At 44.3% G+C, this 16,695-nt stretch overlaps 1 long non-coding RNA gene across 2 annotated transcripts in view; it reads right to left on the bottom strand.

Annotated features, from left to right (window-relative positions):
- Positions 1-15,596: 15,596 nt before the first annotated feature.
- The window catches only part of LOC142086182 (uncharacterized), a 68,035-nt gene continuing 66,936 nt past the window's right edge, over positions 15,597-16,695 (bottom strand). The window contains exon 12 of one of the 2 annotated variants that reach the window (XR_012675009.1): positions 15,597-16,048. This is a non-coding gene — a long non-coding RNA (uncharacterized LOC142086182). The remainder of the gene's footprint in view (positions 16,049-16,695) is intronic. The other variant, XR_012675017.1, reaches the window with a different exon arrangement.

Below are 16,695 nucleotides of genomic sequence, written 5' to 3'. Positions count from 1 at the left end.
TTTTTTCTCCCTCTTATTTTAAAGGCAGAGAGGAGGAAGAAAATACAAGGGTGGCAGCTGAGGAAGAGAGGCGAGTCAAAGATTTGCAGACACAGTAACAAAAATTTGATGCAGAAAATGGTGGGTGTACCCCACCTTTTTTTTTTTAAGTGGATGCCTGACACAATCTACGTGTGCATGAGGTTTGATGGGGGTCACTAGAACTTACGGTCTGGAGATGACCCAAACTGTAATAGGTACCTTTTAAAGATACTAAATATGGAAAAAATGCAGGGTGGCCAATGGGAAGGAAAACACGGGGTGCTTAACTGACCTGTGTTGGGGAACCAAATAGTCTTCACTCTCAAATTTTAACAGATCTGGTACATGAAACTGCAAGTTTGTTAGAAAATATTTTAATTAATCCATCAAGTTAAAGGCAGTACTATATGATTAGAGAGTAGAAAATGTAGTACCTATACTTAAGATGGAGGGAGGAAGCAATCTGGAAAATTATAAACCTATCAGTCAGACCACAATAGCATATAGGACTATCAGAACAATTTTTTAAGGAAACAATAATTAAAGACAAGGAAGTAATGGAAAAATGGGATAAAATACAAGTGTTTACGAAGGATAAATCACACCTGACTAACCTTATGGTTTTCTTTGATAAGATAACTGATCTAGACAAAGGAGATGTGATAGATCACATCTGTCTAGACTTGAGTGAAACAATAAAGGTGTAGGGTCATGATGGGGAATTTTTAGCAGAGCTGGAGAGGTTAGGGATTACCACAAGAGTGAAAAAATGCAAAAGGAGCAGGCTAGAGGGGAGGTAACAGAGAGTAATGTTAAAAAAGGATGGAGGGAAGTTACCAGTACAATTCTTCAAAGAAAAGCTTGATACCTATCTTAATAGCTTCATGAATAACATGTCTAAAAGTATCCCAGTGAAATCTGGTGATAACACAAAGCTGGGATAAATTGTCAATGCAGAGGAGAAACAGGAAATCAAATGGGAATTAAGTGGTCTATTAGGCTGGTCCTTGTAGAGAAGCTATCATTTAAAATGTTAAAATAACCTTTTCTTATTATGCCTAAGAAGATGAGGCCAAGAGGGGATACACAAGTTGAAGATCAGCTTTGGCACAGAAATAGAAGGGCATGAACTGGCCAAAAATATTGTTATATTCCACTGAAAATATACGTTTAGCCCAGGAATCAGAGAAGTTTTCAAGCTTTCAGAAGAGTGCAGTTCTGGAGTGACTATACAGGAGGAGTAAATCATCTATTTCTGAGGTGGCATTTGATCATTTTATGAAAGGGTTTTCTCCGATGCGTGAGGACTGTTCCTGGCCAGTTGTCCACATTGTCTATCCTTGCCTCTCCTCCTAGGGAGACTGAAATTCTGAGGAACTTTGGGTCACAGCGGGTCTGGAAACATTCCTCCAGTTACTGGGGTGTGTTGGTTCACTTCTGACATTGTACATATGAGTCACATGCAATGCGTCTGTGTGGAATGACAATCTGGTAAATAGAGCCCTGGGACACAGGGAATCCGGGTTTCATTCCCATCCTATTCCAACTTGTTTGCATGCTCTCAGATAACCCACTAAGGATCTAAGCAGCTGAACAAGAATTTTAGTGAACTGAAGGCTCACTTCTGAGCCCGCTGCCCTCAGTGAGCGGCCACCTAACATAAGGAAGCAGTTAAACCTTGCTTTCTCATTTGATCTGAAAGTACCTGAGATACCCAATGCTCTTTCTAAACGTGCTCCCATCAGAACACCTCAGTGCTCATTTTCCATCTCTGCCCAGTCACACATTAAGTATTTGTCAACGTTCTTCCACCAACTCTCCCAGGGGAGTTTCAGCTAACATGCTGTTGGGAAAGTTTCTCATTTGCAAGCTGGAGGGGAGGAGGGAAGAGAAGAGCCCCCAGCATTGGACACCACAGTGGGGTGGGCACTCCCTGCTTTGAACCATTGGGACATCTTCCTTGTGAGAAATTGAAAGAATAATGCTAAGCCTGATTCGGAAAAGCCCCAACATCTTGAGTCTCTGCCCAGCCATGAAGGCACTCACCTGGGATTCCTCTTCTCAGCAAAGGATAAACTCATTTTCCAGGGAAGATTTACACATCCCATTTCATTCTTGTGCAGAACAAAAACAATCGCTGAAACCTCACTTTTTTGATTTTTGGATTTCCACCAACTTTACCTGAGGTCCCCCAGGAGGTCCTCCTCCCTACTAAGAATTAACAGCATTGTGAGGGCTGCCCTCCGAGCCAGTGAGTATAACAGGGGAAGCAACTTGCTTTGGTCTCCACCCGAGGGGTCAGGGAGGCTGAAGGAAGCAGCTGTTCTAGCTGTGGCTTTTCATTTTGCTCCCTGTGCTGGAAACAGAGCATCTGTGATTTCCTCCGAGTCCAGCCAAACGCTGGCTTTGAGTGACAAACCCCACAAAGAACAGCAAGTTCATGGAATGTTTTTGCAGCTGTCAGCTTTAACCCAGAGCAAATGGCAGTGAGGCAGCTGCAACCTCTTGGTCCTGGGGCTACCCAAACCCCAGCGTCCTTTCCTCTTCCAAAGTGGAAAGCTTGCATTGGCTCCGCTGGTTGCGCTGACTGCACAGCCTGTCTGATTTGCCTTGGCGTATTGAGAGTCCTGCCATGATGCAGCACATATGGTCCCTGCAAGGCTCCATGAGCAGTGCAGTTCCTTACCTCCCCATCCTCAGAGTGGATATTCAGTGAGTGCCCATAGTTGCCTCTTCCATTTGTCCTTTGATCAGTGTCATCATGATGGTCATGGTTATCATTGTGGCTGGTCACAAAGTAGCTTGCTGCCCCGCTTTAAAGGCTTTGAGTCTCTTTCAGGTCAACCCGGTTATTTGGGATTATGTGCTGAAGTCTAGTTTTGTTTATGAAACACTGCACGGTATAAACACTTAGATTTGCAAATGATGATGTGCACAGTGGCTGGCAAAGCCTCCCAGCAGCCTTGTGATACGTTAACCTGCTTCTGTAGCTGAAGAACAGCAAGACCAGAATGCAATTCATCTTGGGTGCTCAGCCAAGTGCGATATAAAATGTTTACATGGACACGTTGGTACTAAGCTGAGAAGAAATATCAGTCTTTATGATACCAGTTATGCTTCTCTAACCATTAGGCTACTCTGCAAGACCTAAATGCATGGGGAATTTCAAGGCAGGCTCTGGAAATAAATCGAGGGAATATCCTCTAGATCTTGATTATTAATTGACTGCTATTCCTAAATACTTAAGCCTAATGGCCAATTAAAGTCACTGATTATTCCTGCTCGCATGCCTATAAGCTTGCCTAAGATGTGATTCAGGACCCCAAGAGAAGACAGGTAAAACTGACAAAAGCAAATACTTTTTTGTATGAGTACTAAACACTGTAGCAAGGGTAGAACATCAATGAAGCCCATGCATGCATTTCAGAGAGCAAATTCAGAGATAATAACATTACGCAACATAATTCAGTCCTCCTCGAGCCAGGAATATTCATGCATTCTCTGAGTCAGGATTAAGGGAGGCCACGCGAAACCTCATAGCAAACTCTGTAAAACATCCTTCTTTATAGATCTTGCGTCCTGGATTCTCTTCTTTTCTTTTTTTTTTTCCTCCTTTCTTTTTTTCTTTCCTCATAGATTTATGTCTATCAAGATAAATCACCAGCAAGTGCAGTCTTGGTTTCATCCATCTAGTCTTTGCCATTCATGACTCCTCCTGGTAAAATCACAATTTTGTAGCTGTATCCAGAGCAGAGGACTCGGGCTGCTGCTGCACACTTTAACCAGTTGTTTGCTGATGATGACCAACATTTTCAGAGGGGATTAGGATTCTGGGTACCCAGAGCGCAATAAAAGGCCTTGCATAGCTACACAATGCTCCCAGAAATTGAGTTCCTTTGCCAGGAGCTTCAGCTGCGGCACCAGAGATTAGAAAATGGTTCTGAGAGGCTTTGCCCAGGAAGACTTGCAATAAATAATTAATCTGCTTTTCACAGCTGAGACCACAACATATATGCTTTTACCAGTTATCTACAAAAGAAAAGGAGAAATTGAAAGAAAATATCTTTTGTGTGGTTCATGAATAACCACATGAATCTGCTTCAGAGATTATTTGGCTTTGTGTAAGAGTTTGATTTGCCAGGACTATGTGAGCAGGACATCACATCGGTATGTTTCTTCAGCTGCACGTATAGAAATGTGTGCAATGGAATGGAGGGAGTGTTGCCTAAGTTCCACGCACAGCACTTCTGGATCACATTCTTAGTCCCGCCACTATTTTGCCGAAACACCTTATGAAACCCCACTTAATCTCTCTGCTTCTGTAACAAAAGAGTTCAATTACAACTCAAGAGTCCTACATTGTGTCAACGGTTGTGAAGCCCCCTAAATGATGGTTTGCAAAGAGCTCAGAGGGCCTGAACGCTGCAGGCGTTGAGAGCATTGGCCATGTGGTATGTATTAAGAAAGGCAGAGAAAGAGATTCCTGTGTTTAATGTTCATTTGTACAAGCTGAGATGAAGACAGGCAAGCTGACTGGAGCTGCGCGCTGACCCACGAAAGTGCTGTGGCCTGTGAGGAAATGCTGGGAGCCCTGGGCTGGTTCGTACTGCGGAGGAGACAGGCTGGCTGTGCTCAGATACATTAAGGGATGTTCTGAGGGAGAGCACGCATCAAATACTCTCATTAGTAAAATGACAGAAAATGCTGTTATGGCTTGAGGCTGCAGCAGGGAACATTTAGTATAAATATTAGGAAAAAAAATCATAATTCCAAGAAGAGTTACAGCGATTGGAACAAACTATCAGGGGACACTGTGGAATCTCTTCTAAGCTTCCAGCCGTCACTCTGGGAAGATTAAATAAATCCCAGTCCGTGGCAGTAGCTGGGGTGGTCTGCCTGATCCCCGGCACTCCCTTCAGCCTCAAACAATTCTCTGAATGGGAGGAATGGCTTGTTCGTAGAGCCCGCAGCTTGGATAATGCACTGACTGCTCTTTCAATTATACACGGCTCTCCAGGGTAGGGCCCGTGTTTCTCTCTGCCTTTGGAAAGCACCCAGAACGTATTAGGCAGCACCACAATATAAATAATAACAACCCACTGTCCCCATCTCAGCAGCGGAACAGCCGCTTTCTTCAGATTCCCTCCTGCGCTGTGAACTGCAAGGCCAGACAGTAGCCCGCTCCAGCTGAGCAGTCATTTAAGAGCCAGCCGAAGGGCAAAACCCCATGGCGACAGCACATGACAGGGAGAGTTGGCATCAGTACAGCTCTGGCAACGCTCCATCCTCTTCCCTTTCCGTCTTCTCAAGCAGGTAGGGGCTCCAAGGACAGGACTGCCACTATCCAGTGGACAGTTAATGCCTGACCTGGGGGAGGAACACTGTCCTGCCTGGCAGATGGTGTGCTGGAGAAGGCAGGATGGTCGCAGGTTATGACAGGCACAAACTTGCTCGCCTGGTAGCGATACTGGAGCTGGACCACAGTGGGTGGTAGAATGGGTGCAGTGACTGCTGTGGGTGGCAGCGCTGGTTAATGGAGAGGACAGACCTAGGAGGTGCCACATTATGGGTTTTGGCATAATGCTAATTACTGCTGCAGAGCTATTATAGGTATTCCTATCACTGTGATGCTGCCACCTGCTCTACAAGAGCTGTCCTCCTCAGCAGGCTGAGTTGCACTGAATAAATTTGAGTTCCCCTTGCTAAAGCACCTCCCTTCCTGCCAGACTGCGGGGTTTTGGAAAGAGGCAGGATAGCATCTGAAGCCAGAGTTTCTCTCATTCACACCAAGCGGGAGCAGAACAGCCAGCTGAGAACCTGGGAGGGTGCCAAGAAAGAGCATCCCCGGGGTTCCCAGCTCTCTGCTGCAGTTGTTGCACAGATGGGAGGGTGGCTCTTGCAGCGCTGCGAAGTCCCCTTTGGGCCCATCAGCTTGGATTGATGTTCCTTGTTCTCTCGTTCTTTTCTGTAAAGGGGCCGCTTTTCCTGCAGTAAGCAGTCTTCCAGCATGCTGCTACCCTCTTTATACTATGAAGGAAAGTAAGACTGATAGCTGGTTTTGGCAGGGGAGAAAAGAAAGACTGACATAGACACCCCCAGTGACTGCCAACTGTACCTTTTCTGGGTATAGGTCCTAGGAATACTAATATGCAATGTCTCCTGTTTATTTTTCACTCGTTTGCTGTAATATTTGAGCAGGAAAAATCATTTCAGTTGAGAGACGTGCAGACGTCCCTCTCCAGTTACTGAGTGGCTTTGTCAGGTGTTCAGTATGCCACATCTGTCTAGCTGGATTGCTCCAGCGTGTGTTCCCAAACTGGAAACAGAGCAGGGGACCCTGCATTTTTTTGGCACTACACTCCTACTGCAGAGTGTCTGCAGATTTATAGAGCTATAGCAATAGTATTGGCCACAAAACAATACTGGCTACAAGACACACTTACGATGATACCTAAATAAGAACAGCTTCAAGCCAGAGAGAACATTCCCAGGGACGTCAATAGAATCTAATTTCCTAGTTGGAGGGTGTTGAATGACTTATGGCTTCTGACTTTGGTGCCAGCAGATAATTCTTAAAAACATAGGTTTACAAAGCACTGTGCAAACATGATTCCTCCTCCACCTCCTGCAGGGATGGATAACTGAAGGCAATGGCTTTATTTTCAATATGGAGAAGATGATCTTCATGAGGAGAAGGTGCAGAGACATTAGCTGATTTTCTCAGTGACACCAAAGTGATGCCTTAACAGCACGTGATGAAGAGCATAGTGGTACTTCATGCCCAGCACTATGCTTAGACCATAAGGTCTGAGTTTCTTCCTGACTTTTCCCTAGCTAATACAGGGCAGGCTTTCCTGACTACTTTGATGAAACTACAAAGCAGGAGCCACTTTCAATGGCAGGCAACATCTGTTTGACATGCCAATAAAAGACAGGTGATAATACTAATTAGAAAAATACAAAGAACCAGTGTTCACAGCTGATTCAGAGTTAAAGCCAGGGTTTCAAGGATTAGAAATACACAGTGCTTTTCCACCAGAAGATCCACAATCAAACTGGAAATAGCATACAGTCTCCTTCTGGTTTCAGCTGTAATTATAAACCACAAAGCCCCACAGAACAGTTAGTTGGGGATGAAGAGGTGTACTGAAATCCATCTCTGCAGTCCACACAGTACTTCTGGGGAAAGGTCAGAGCACACCTAATCAGCCCCGGAGACAGACACCTTGGCAGCCTCGTTAACCTGATGAGGTGCAGTTCTAAAAGGCCCTGCCCAGGAAAGCTTCTGTTTCTCCTATCAAGGCTGGGAACTTTTCATTTGTAGACTTGGCTCGAAGGCAGATACACCACTAAACGAGTGGTGGCTGTGTTGTGAAGGGTGAGTGATACTGAGAATTTGCTATGGTTTTTTATCATTATTATTTTTTTATTAGAAAAGGGGCAACTACAAGCTATGTCTTATAAGAGAAAGATGTTTCAGAGTCTGAGCAGAGCCTGGTAGCTGACTGTATGTCACTAGTAAGTAAAAGAGACTAATAGCCTAGTAACTGGGGTGTTGTTGATGGTCATGGTGAGGCATCTAAAAATTGTTTCTTACTATTGCACTCCACAGCAGCTTTCTTATGTGTGAGCATCGAAGGCGTTGTGGTCTGACGTTCAGGTTTCAATTCATTGCTGTTTGTATTTTGTTGCTTTCTAGGAGATACTAATGTGAGACCATAGTATTGCTGCACATAGTTGTTTTAGTGATAACTTATCACAGCCTTTATAGCCTTCAGATACTAAAAAAAACTTCCTACTGAAATCCTTGCAAAAAGAGAGGGAACAAACTGTTTATGTTTTGTGACAAACTGGACAAGAAGGAATGGGTTTATGTTGCTGGAGGAGAGGTTTTGAGGGATTTCAAGGCAGTGAAGTCCTGGGGCAGACCGCTTGGGAGCGCGCAAAACCTCCAGCATTGCAAAGCTCTAAGGGCAATTGGAAAAGTGCTGATAAGGAGACCTTCTAGCAGCCTTCCAGTACCTGATGGGGGCCTACAAGAAAGCTGGAGAGGGACTTTTTACAAGGGCATGTAGTGACAGGACAAGGGGTAATGGCTTTAAACTGAAAGCGGGTAGATTTACATTAGATATAAGGAAGAAATGCTTCATTATGAAGGTGGTGAGGCACTGGAACAGGTTGCCCGGAGAAGTTGTGGATGCCCTATCCCTGGAAATGTTCAAGGCCAGGTTGGATGGGGCTTTGAGCAACCTGGTGTAGTGGAAGGTGTCCCTGCCCAGGGCAGGGGGGTTGGACTAGATGATCTTTAAGGTCTCTTCCAACACAAACCGTTCTATGATTCTATGACAAAGGTAGAGCTAATCCTGTGGCATGGAAATGAGATGAGCTGGGTTTTGGGGTTGGTTTTTTTATTGCTTTTGGGGTTGGGATATGAAAGTAAGCATTTCAAAAGTGCTTCATGTTGATTTATATCTGTTTCCACTGAAATCTATCTATATCTCACTCTTGATGTCAGTGGGAGCAGAGTTAAACCAATTTTGCAAGTCTCAGCCTCACTAGTCATTTCAAATGACCACTGTGATGCTGACGCTTTTGGCCTGGGGTAACTTTGTTCCCTCTGGAACGAGGGAGTACTGCCCTGAACAGCAGATTAGTTTGTTTTCTTCTCTTCTTCCTTTCTTATTCTTCTTGTGGTTCTGATGGATTCTTTGTGACAGATGTTAGTGTTCATCTCTTGCTTATTAATATTCCCATACTATTCAGTAACACGTTTCTGCTGTTACAGTGCTGCCTGACAGCTTACACTTGCAGTATGTTGAGCCAAGATGTGTAGAAGTCCTGTCTGGCTCCATTCCTTCCTTATGGCCTGATTCAGAGGGAGGTTAGCTTGGCGGAGGGAGGAGGAGAGAGGAATAATTATGCCAAGATAATGTGTTTGGCAAGAGGTTTCTGTCTTCCTCCCATACCAACTACATAAAATGTTTTAAGTGAGCAGGAGCTAGTATTTTTTTCCTGTTCAGGCATCTTCCTTTCTCTGGATCCTTTTCTGCAGCTGGGATTAAGCAGAGTGTGTTTTTCTGCTTCTCATCAGGAGCACTGAAGTTAGGACTGGTGTTTCCAAAATTAGGTGGGTGTTTTTGAGGGGCAGGATGCTGGCTGTAGATGACCTGACAGAGCACAGCCAGCTGACTCAGATATTCACCTTATGCCAGGCAGAATAGAAATAGCTGAAGCATCTGGACGTTTTTCAGAAGTGTCATCCTTTTGAGTGACAGCTTGGAGCTGAACCAGGTATGGGGAGCTGAGGGGGAGGAAAGGCAGATCACTGCTCTGGGTGTAGGAGGGGAAACAAAGCAGAAAGAGTAGGCTCAGCTGGTGCAAGAGGCAAGCTGGAAAGGGGAGCAGAGGTGCAAATGAACTTTCCTCTTCACCCTCACTGGTGCTGGACCTGCCCATCAGTGTGAAACTCGCATCTGAGCCTCTCCCCCTGTCCTCTGGGCACCCAGTGCTGGGAAGCTGGCTTGGGGCCACCTGATCTAATTCTGGAACAGTTCTCAGGTTTTCTCTCCTTGGTTTCCCAAGTCTGTCAGGAGAGGCACACAGGCATCTGTTAACCCTGGGACAACTGCTGCTTGCCAGTCCCAGCTGTGCATCTCGTTAGCAGAAATCTCCAGACTGCTGACCCTCTCAGTTGAGGAAATACTAGCGGTCTGACGACACAACCCCACCTCTGAGTGCCTGGCCAGTCAAGAAATGGAAACATTGCCGCAGCTGAGGCTGTGCCTTGCACTGATCTGTTTGTTTGTTTGGCTTTCCTCACTCCTGGGCAGTGCTCCCTGGGTTAGCTGGTGTTTCAGATGAGCCCCAAAGAGAGAGAAAGACCTTGAGGGCTGACTTCCTTCCAAGCTGACCTGTCTGTTCCAAGAAACAGAAACTTTCCATGCTGTATAAAGCAACTGGCCCTCAGCTTGTCTACAGGGTCTCTCATGTGTAACTCCACACGTTGCATTTTACAGGACATAAATAAAAAACACATAACAGGCTTTCATCTCCCAGCTCAGTGAGGAGCTCTGTCGCAGCCACTGCTGTATCCACCCCATGGGGAACACCTATTACGTGTGGCAGAGGTGGGGAGATGAGAAGTAAAGGGAATAGGGCACAATTAGTAGTGGTTTAAAGGGAGAGTTTGAGATGAGTTTTTTGTGCAAATTTCAGGCTTAATGTGTGCTCTGAGAGCAGGTCTTACTTTATCTGCATGTTGGATGATACCATGGTCCTCCTCAATACATACATATCATATGTATGGATAGTGAAGGGTGGGAATGGAAGGAGTGGGGGGAAGAAAAGATGTGGAAATGGGAAAAGGAAAGAGGGCTGGGTGTAAACAAATAAATGAAAAAAAATTTTGTGGGAGATGAAGAGAGTTACTTAAGACGCTGTACCTTCAATTTTAGAGTGTCTACTTGAATTTTGCTGGGGAAGAAATTGCTGCTGAAACCCATGATCTAAAAGGCATTTTATCACTGCCAAATGACTGCAGATTTTTTTTTCTTTTTATTTATGAATATCAACATTAAAATGACAGTACCACCCAGCCTGGAAGAATTTGCTGGGACAGGCTGATATTCAGGGGATGGAAAGCCATGTAAACACGCCATTGATAGGGGAGATTTCTGCCAGAATCAAAGGTGATCGATCTGTTTTGGTGGCAGCTGGATCTTTGACATCTTTCCTGAAGAACAACCAGTTCCTTCCTCATAGTATAAAGCGGGAGAGAAGACTGCCTGCCCTTGAGCTGCAGCTGGCTGGAAACTGGAGAGGTGTGTTTATCTTTGGCTGTAAAATCCTTTTGGCCATTGAACAGGCAGCACTGTGGATTAGACTGTTCCTTGTCCTAGTTGTCCTAGACACGTGGGTGACTGCGGGTACCTAGAGCCTTTCACATTTTGTCACCAACTTGGAATTTGGATGGGATGGGAGGAATTATAGGTCAACACTCTTTGACAGCTGTTTAATGGCCTGTAGAAATAGAAATGTTGGGCATAGTCCAGTTTCCGTGGGGTCATATGTCAGCACCACAGATCCTCCCATCATAACTGACACTAATTGTTGCCCTTATTGGCAGCCTCGGCAGAATGGCCAGGGATGAGGGAAACCTTGAAGGCTAAAGTTCAGGTGTGCTGGCAGGATGGTGTGGCAGAAGGTTAGAGTTGCTTCCTTTGCTGCAGTTATTTCTGTAGAAAGAAGTGGTCAGGCTCCTGTGTTGCTGCTCTTGTGCCTCTGGGGAGTGTCTTGTTTGCTGGACTATGAGAGGTAGGCAGATGGCTTGGTTGATGTTTTCTGTATCTACTTCCTGGGGAGTGAAATAAGTAAAATACCTGCAGCAAAATAAGCAAACACTTGGGTCCCCAGACACAAACGGGGTCACTTTCTCTTATTTTGGGGAGCAGGAGAGTCGTGAGCTTTGGTTTTAAATGTAAAACAGAGGTATGCTCAGTCAGCTTGTTAGAGATGGGTGGTGGTAAAGGTAGGAGAAGGACTCCCAGCAGGCTCCACAACTCATCCATTTCCACTATGCCCTTAGCTTTGTGAAACACTCCTTTCTCTGCAGAGAGCAGTGTGATGCAGGCTTAGTGCAATTACATGCTTAATTTGCACATGGGGTTACTGGGACTTGTGAGCAAGTGGGATAATGCAGTATGCACCACTAATTAAATTTAAAATGTTCTCTTAACTGGATGTAGCAGATGGTGTGTATGGCCTGTTTGGACCTTTGATCCAGGGGTTTTACCACAGAGAACTGCAGAGTTGTGAGGTTAGACAGTTGCTGATTTGGTCACTAACTGTAATATTACAAGAGAAAAGATGATGGATGGCAAAAAACTTAGCTATTTGCCCAGCTGTGGTCATTTTCAGGTGGAAGTGAAACACATCATTAAAAGTCTTTGCAAGATTTGAAACTTGAACACCATGCAACTTTACTACTCTGAGTGGCACCATTAAACCTGAGTAAGTTTTGTACTTTTAGGCAGATGGAGGCAAGAGTTTGTAGACTAGGGAGGAGGGCTTAAATGGCACTCTTTACAAAAGACCTCAAATCTGGCATTTCGTCTCAGTCTATTGCTTTCCTTTAGAGACATGCTGAAGGTTAGTTAGGCTCCAAATACTTTGTTTTCCTACCTACTGGCTGGAATAAAAGTGCCACAGTGAAATAACTGTGGGCCCTAAAAGTAAATACCTGGTGCTCATATTCAAACCACTCTTAATGTGGCTTATTTTGAACTTCCAAGTTCTAATAATATTTTTACCTCCCTTCAAAAATATAACCCACCTGCTTTTTTTTAAAACCAGGTACTTATGAGCAACCCTACAGTAATAAACCTCTGTGTGCAGCAACTGTTAGTCAACAAAATACTGTGTGCCCTAGAATAGCTCCACAATAAAAAGCCAGTTCATCTGAAAAGTGTCAGCGCAGTGATGAAGTGCAAACGCCTTAGGAAGAAGGCAAATATGTTGTTGGTTTTGGCCATAAAGAAACTATTAAAGTAGTAATACCTTCCAAAATAATTTTAATATGTTTTGGTGCTGCTTGAAAAATGCCAAAAAAGCTTGGGGAGGTGCAGGGAAAGCCCACTGAAATGCTATCCTTCAGTGACTTTTTATTTTCCAGTCATCTCTGTCCTCCTTTAATGATTGCCCAGCTCCTCAGATGTTCTGTCATGGTACTATATCACCTTTTCCTCTATCGTGTCATCTCCAGTGACACTCATGGACTCTGAATCCAGTACACTTAATGTGAGTCCTCTCAATATAACTGCTGTGACTAGTGCAGTGGGTTTTGATGGACATGCTGTCATATAACAAAATCTACCCAAGTCCAAATTGGAAATATGGAACACAGTGTGGCCCTGGCTCAAAATTATGGTCATAATTATTTGTATTGGAAACTTCCCACATCGTGCAATTCTCTTCTTCAGCATAATAAACATCTTGAACCTCAGTTCTAGGTTTTATTTATGATGTCAACGGTTCTTAACCATAAGAGTGAGGAAATGCCAAAATCTTACACAGCAGAAGATCCTAATGTTCCCGTCTAACGTGGTGCTTAGGCTCTAAATGCTGAACTTGTGGTCTGCTTCAAATGAAGAGAGTTGTGTTTCACAAAATAGGGACCAGATGAGAAGGATGTGCTGTCTGTCACTCACAAAATGCTGTCAGATGCCTCCTGGCTCTTGGTGCAAATTGATGTCAAAACAGTAAATATTCCTGCAGGAGGGAGAAGGGACCACAGAGAAAAGAATGAAAGGGGCTGGGGGGAAAGGTCCTCCAGGCAGTGCCTGCTAGCAAAAATTTTGACAGAAGCAGTGGAGATGTGTCCACAGCAGCCTATTGTGGTGTTGCCAATAGTGCAGGGGAACTAGGTACAGGTTGTCGTAGTTTCATCTCCTTCCTTGCCAGCATGTTCCACTGTGGAGCTGAGATTGCAATTGCTGTTCTAGAGCGGATTCAGCAGCAGCCGAGACCTTCAGCCTGGGGGAGCCCAGAATCACGGTTCTGATAGAGTAGAGCTAGTTCATCAGCTGGGCTGGCGGGTAGTGAAATGAAGTCTCCCGTTGGCTCTTGCGCTGGGTTATAAGAAGTGAACTGCTAGAAGTAGCTTGCAGCTATTGCTGGGAAAGCTGCAGTCATGTTCCTTGCAGGTTACACACTATGGCCTGCATGTGCTTCATGCTGTCTGGGGTGCTGGTGATGCAGAAGATGGTGGACTCCGACAGGGTCATTTCAAGACTCGGAATCCGTTTTTAAGAAAAGAAATTTTGAAAGGATCATTCTAAAACCAAAGAAAAGCAAGTAGAAATGCCGGTGATGGGGGACATAGCCGATCCCAGGTCAAGATGTGCTAGTCTTCCAGGAAAAGTTTATGGATGGATACGGTGGAGTGCCTTCTGCTGATGTATGACTCGGGAAAGGTGATTGTGGAGGAAAGGGCAAAGCAGGGAGGCAGTGCCGTAGCTCTGAAGCAGTGCCAGCTAGCTGGTATTTTCAGCTCTTGCTGACAAAGCTGTGATCTCTGCTAGAGCCACATGTGGGTCACTCTCCTCCCTCCTGCCTGCACTGTCGCACAACAGGAAATTTACTGCTGGAGTGAACCAGGGGCGGATAAACATGGCAGCCGGAGCCAGCTGCTGGTCCTGCCGCGGAGGCGGCTGCTTCCTGCGGGCTGGCCTCGGCTCCACGTGGGGAGAGGTGGTATGTCGCTCTGTGCCACTGCCAATAGATTTATGGTGAAGACTAACTTTGGCTCTCAGAGAAAGCTGCTTTTTTCTTTGAGTTTTCTTTTTTAACCTGACTACAGTGTGACTGGACCGATCGCCATCCCTAGGGCTGCGATTCCCACTTCCTCTTCTGCGACACAGCTTCTCCAACCAGCGATGTGGTTAATTAAGGCCTATCAAAACCAGTCCGTCTAGACTGGTTGTTCAGATGGCTGGCTGTCTAGCCTGCAGTCACAGGGAACACAAGCCACGCATGGTAGAGATGAGTCCATGTGCTTTCAGGCTAAATTATAACCACATTACATACCATGCAGTTCTTGCTGAAATCAAGTCCCGTTTGAGTCTTTAAGCTGGAACAGAATGAATAGACCGCATCTTTGGGGAGTGTGGGCCAGCCAATGGCTTAAAAAACAAAACTATAAAAAAAAACACAACCCAAAACACAGCTGAAGAACTCTAAACCAACTCTGCTTTGTGTCCAGAGACTGAAACATAATTTGAAGTGACTTGCTCAAAATCCCTTCATGGTGTGGGTAGCTAAAGCCATTGGGTATTTTGTTTACTTGTCTATAGAACGTGTTTCTGTTGAGTTCTGGCACTGCATGCTGCTGCTTGTTTAAACATGCCTGGGAGGAGAGGCAGTGTGAAAACACTCTTTAAATCAATAAAAATAGTTGTAAGACTGAACAAACACTCCAGATTGGAACAGTTCACGATCTTCAGGATCGAGATGTGAATTTTTTTGGTGAACTGCAGATCCTTGCACCTACTTCGGTGATCAGGAAAATATGCATGGCTATGGAGGGAAAACTGAGCTCTGGAAGAAGCCAGATCTAAGAGTACGCTTAGTGTCTTGGACCTATTTTAATCAGATTCAGAGCTGCTGCTTGATGGGTTAGTTAACTAACAGAAGTATTACTACTTTTAAAAAGGAAACTTAGGACTTCAAATTCTTAATATAAGTTTTCAAAGCTTCTGAGGCAAGGTTAATTTTAAAGATTTTATTTTGGTAAAGGCAGTTTGGAGGTTTAGAAAATAAACTATTTTAAAACATCTTGGAGTAAATTAATCTTGTGCCATTTTTACTGAAAGTATTTTAATGAGTACTTTTGATCTATTTATTTATATACAGTCTCTACACATTGATAACAATTCTAATGTAAACTAGCAATGTATGGTGAAGCTTTTTTCAAAGCATTTCCCAACATTTTTTAGGATGAAACTTCAAAACAATGAAACATGGATAACATCATGTGTTTTACCAATTCTAAATTAGGGAGGTTATGAAAAGGATTCTGAAGCTCAGAAACCTTCCAAAGAGAAGAGTCATTTTTTAGAGAAATTTGAAATTGTTTTTTTTTTCTTTAGAACCTGTTCTGATTTTTGCACTTGCTGGGATACTTTCAGATAACTCTGTGTTTGAAGCACTGAGGTTTGTTCTGTGTTGTATTCGTGTTCTCCCCCATACTGAGCTTTGGATATAAAAAAAAAAATGAGGAATGCAAAGTAGAGGAAAACCAGGAGAAGTGTGAAATCTCTGCGAACAGAAACTGCCATGTATCACACAGTGCTAGCCAAGCCTCACAGTCGATGCAAGACTTAGAGCTGGATCCCAAGGCTTTGGAGCTGCAAAATTGCTTCCAATTTGCTCCTGCTGCACTCACAGGAAGGGACTGAGTGTTGCATGTTGTCATGCCCCCCTGGGCAGAGTGCAGGCCAGGTCTTTATGTGCAGCATGAAGAAATAACACCCTGGGAAATGAACCGAGGAACAAACGAAGAAAAGTAAGTCTTAACTATATCTCTGGTAGTCAATGGACATCAAAATGCAAAACCAAGCTAGGCAGCTTCATTTCCCCACAGCCATGCATTCGTCTTTGGCTTTTGCATAAATAAAGAGAAAATATAAATTCCCTGCACATAAAGAGCACCTTATTCTAAGAATGAGAACAGCTTGGTCATCTGACAGTTTAAGCTGGAAGGTGTCCAACCCAATTGGTGCATCTCCTGTGGAGTATAGCGTTGCTACAATACAGCATGTTTTGGAAATAGCTCCTGATTAACAATATTCGGTGGATTGGAAGCAAAAATAATTAGAAAATATTTTAAAGCTCCCTTTGAATGTAATTCATGGGCAGTGATTTTAAACAACCTGTCAGCTTCAACAATCTCGGAGATGACTCATGCAAGGATAAGTTCAAGGGTAGTGATATCACTCCAGCACCTAGCACTGCTGTTAGCATGAGGAGGTGATTGTGATGTCTTTTTTTCTAGGAGTTGTAACTTGTCTTTTCGGTTTGTTTTAAATGAGCACAAAGAGGCACTTAGTGGTAGATCCTCAGGTGGTGAAAAAATTGTATCTGTGCTGATTCATCTCAGTCCATCTGTGCCCCAGTCCA

The sequence above is a fragment of the Calonectris borealis genome, chromosome 10, assembly GCF_964195595.1.
Source record: "Calonectris borealis chromosome 10, bCalBor7.hap1.2, whole genome shotgun sequence".
NCBI lineage: Eukaryota > Metazoa > Chordata > Aves > Procellariiformes > Procellariidae > Calonectris > Calonectris borealis.
This window is presented reverse-complemented; position numbering and strand designations above follow the sequence as displayed.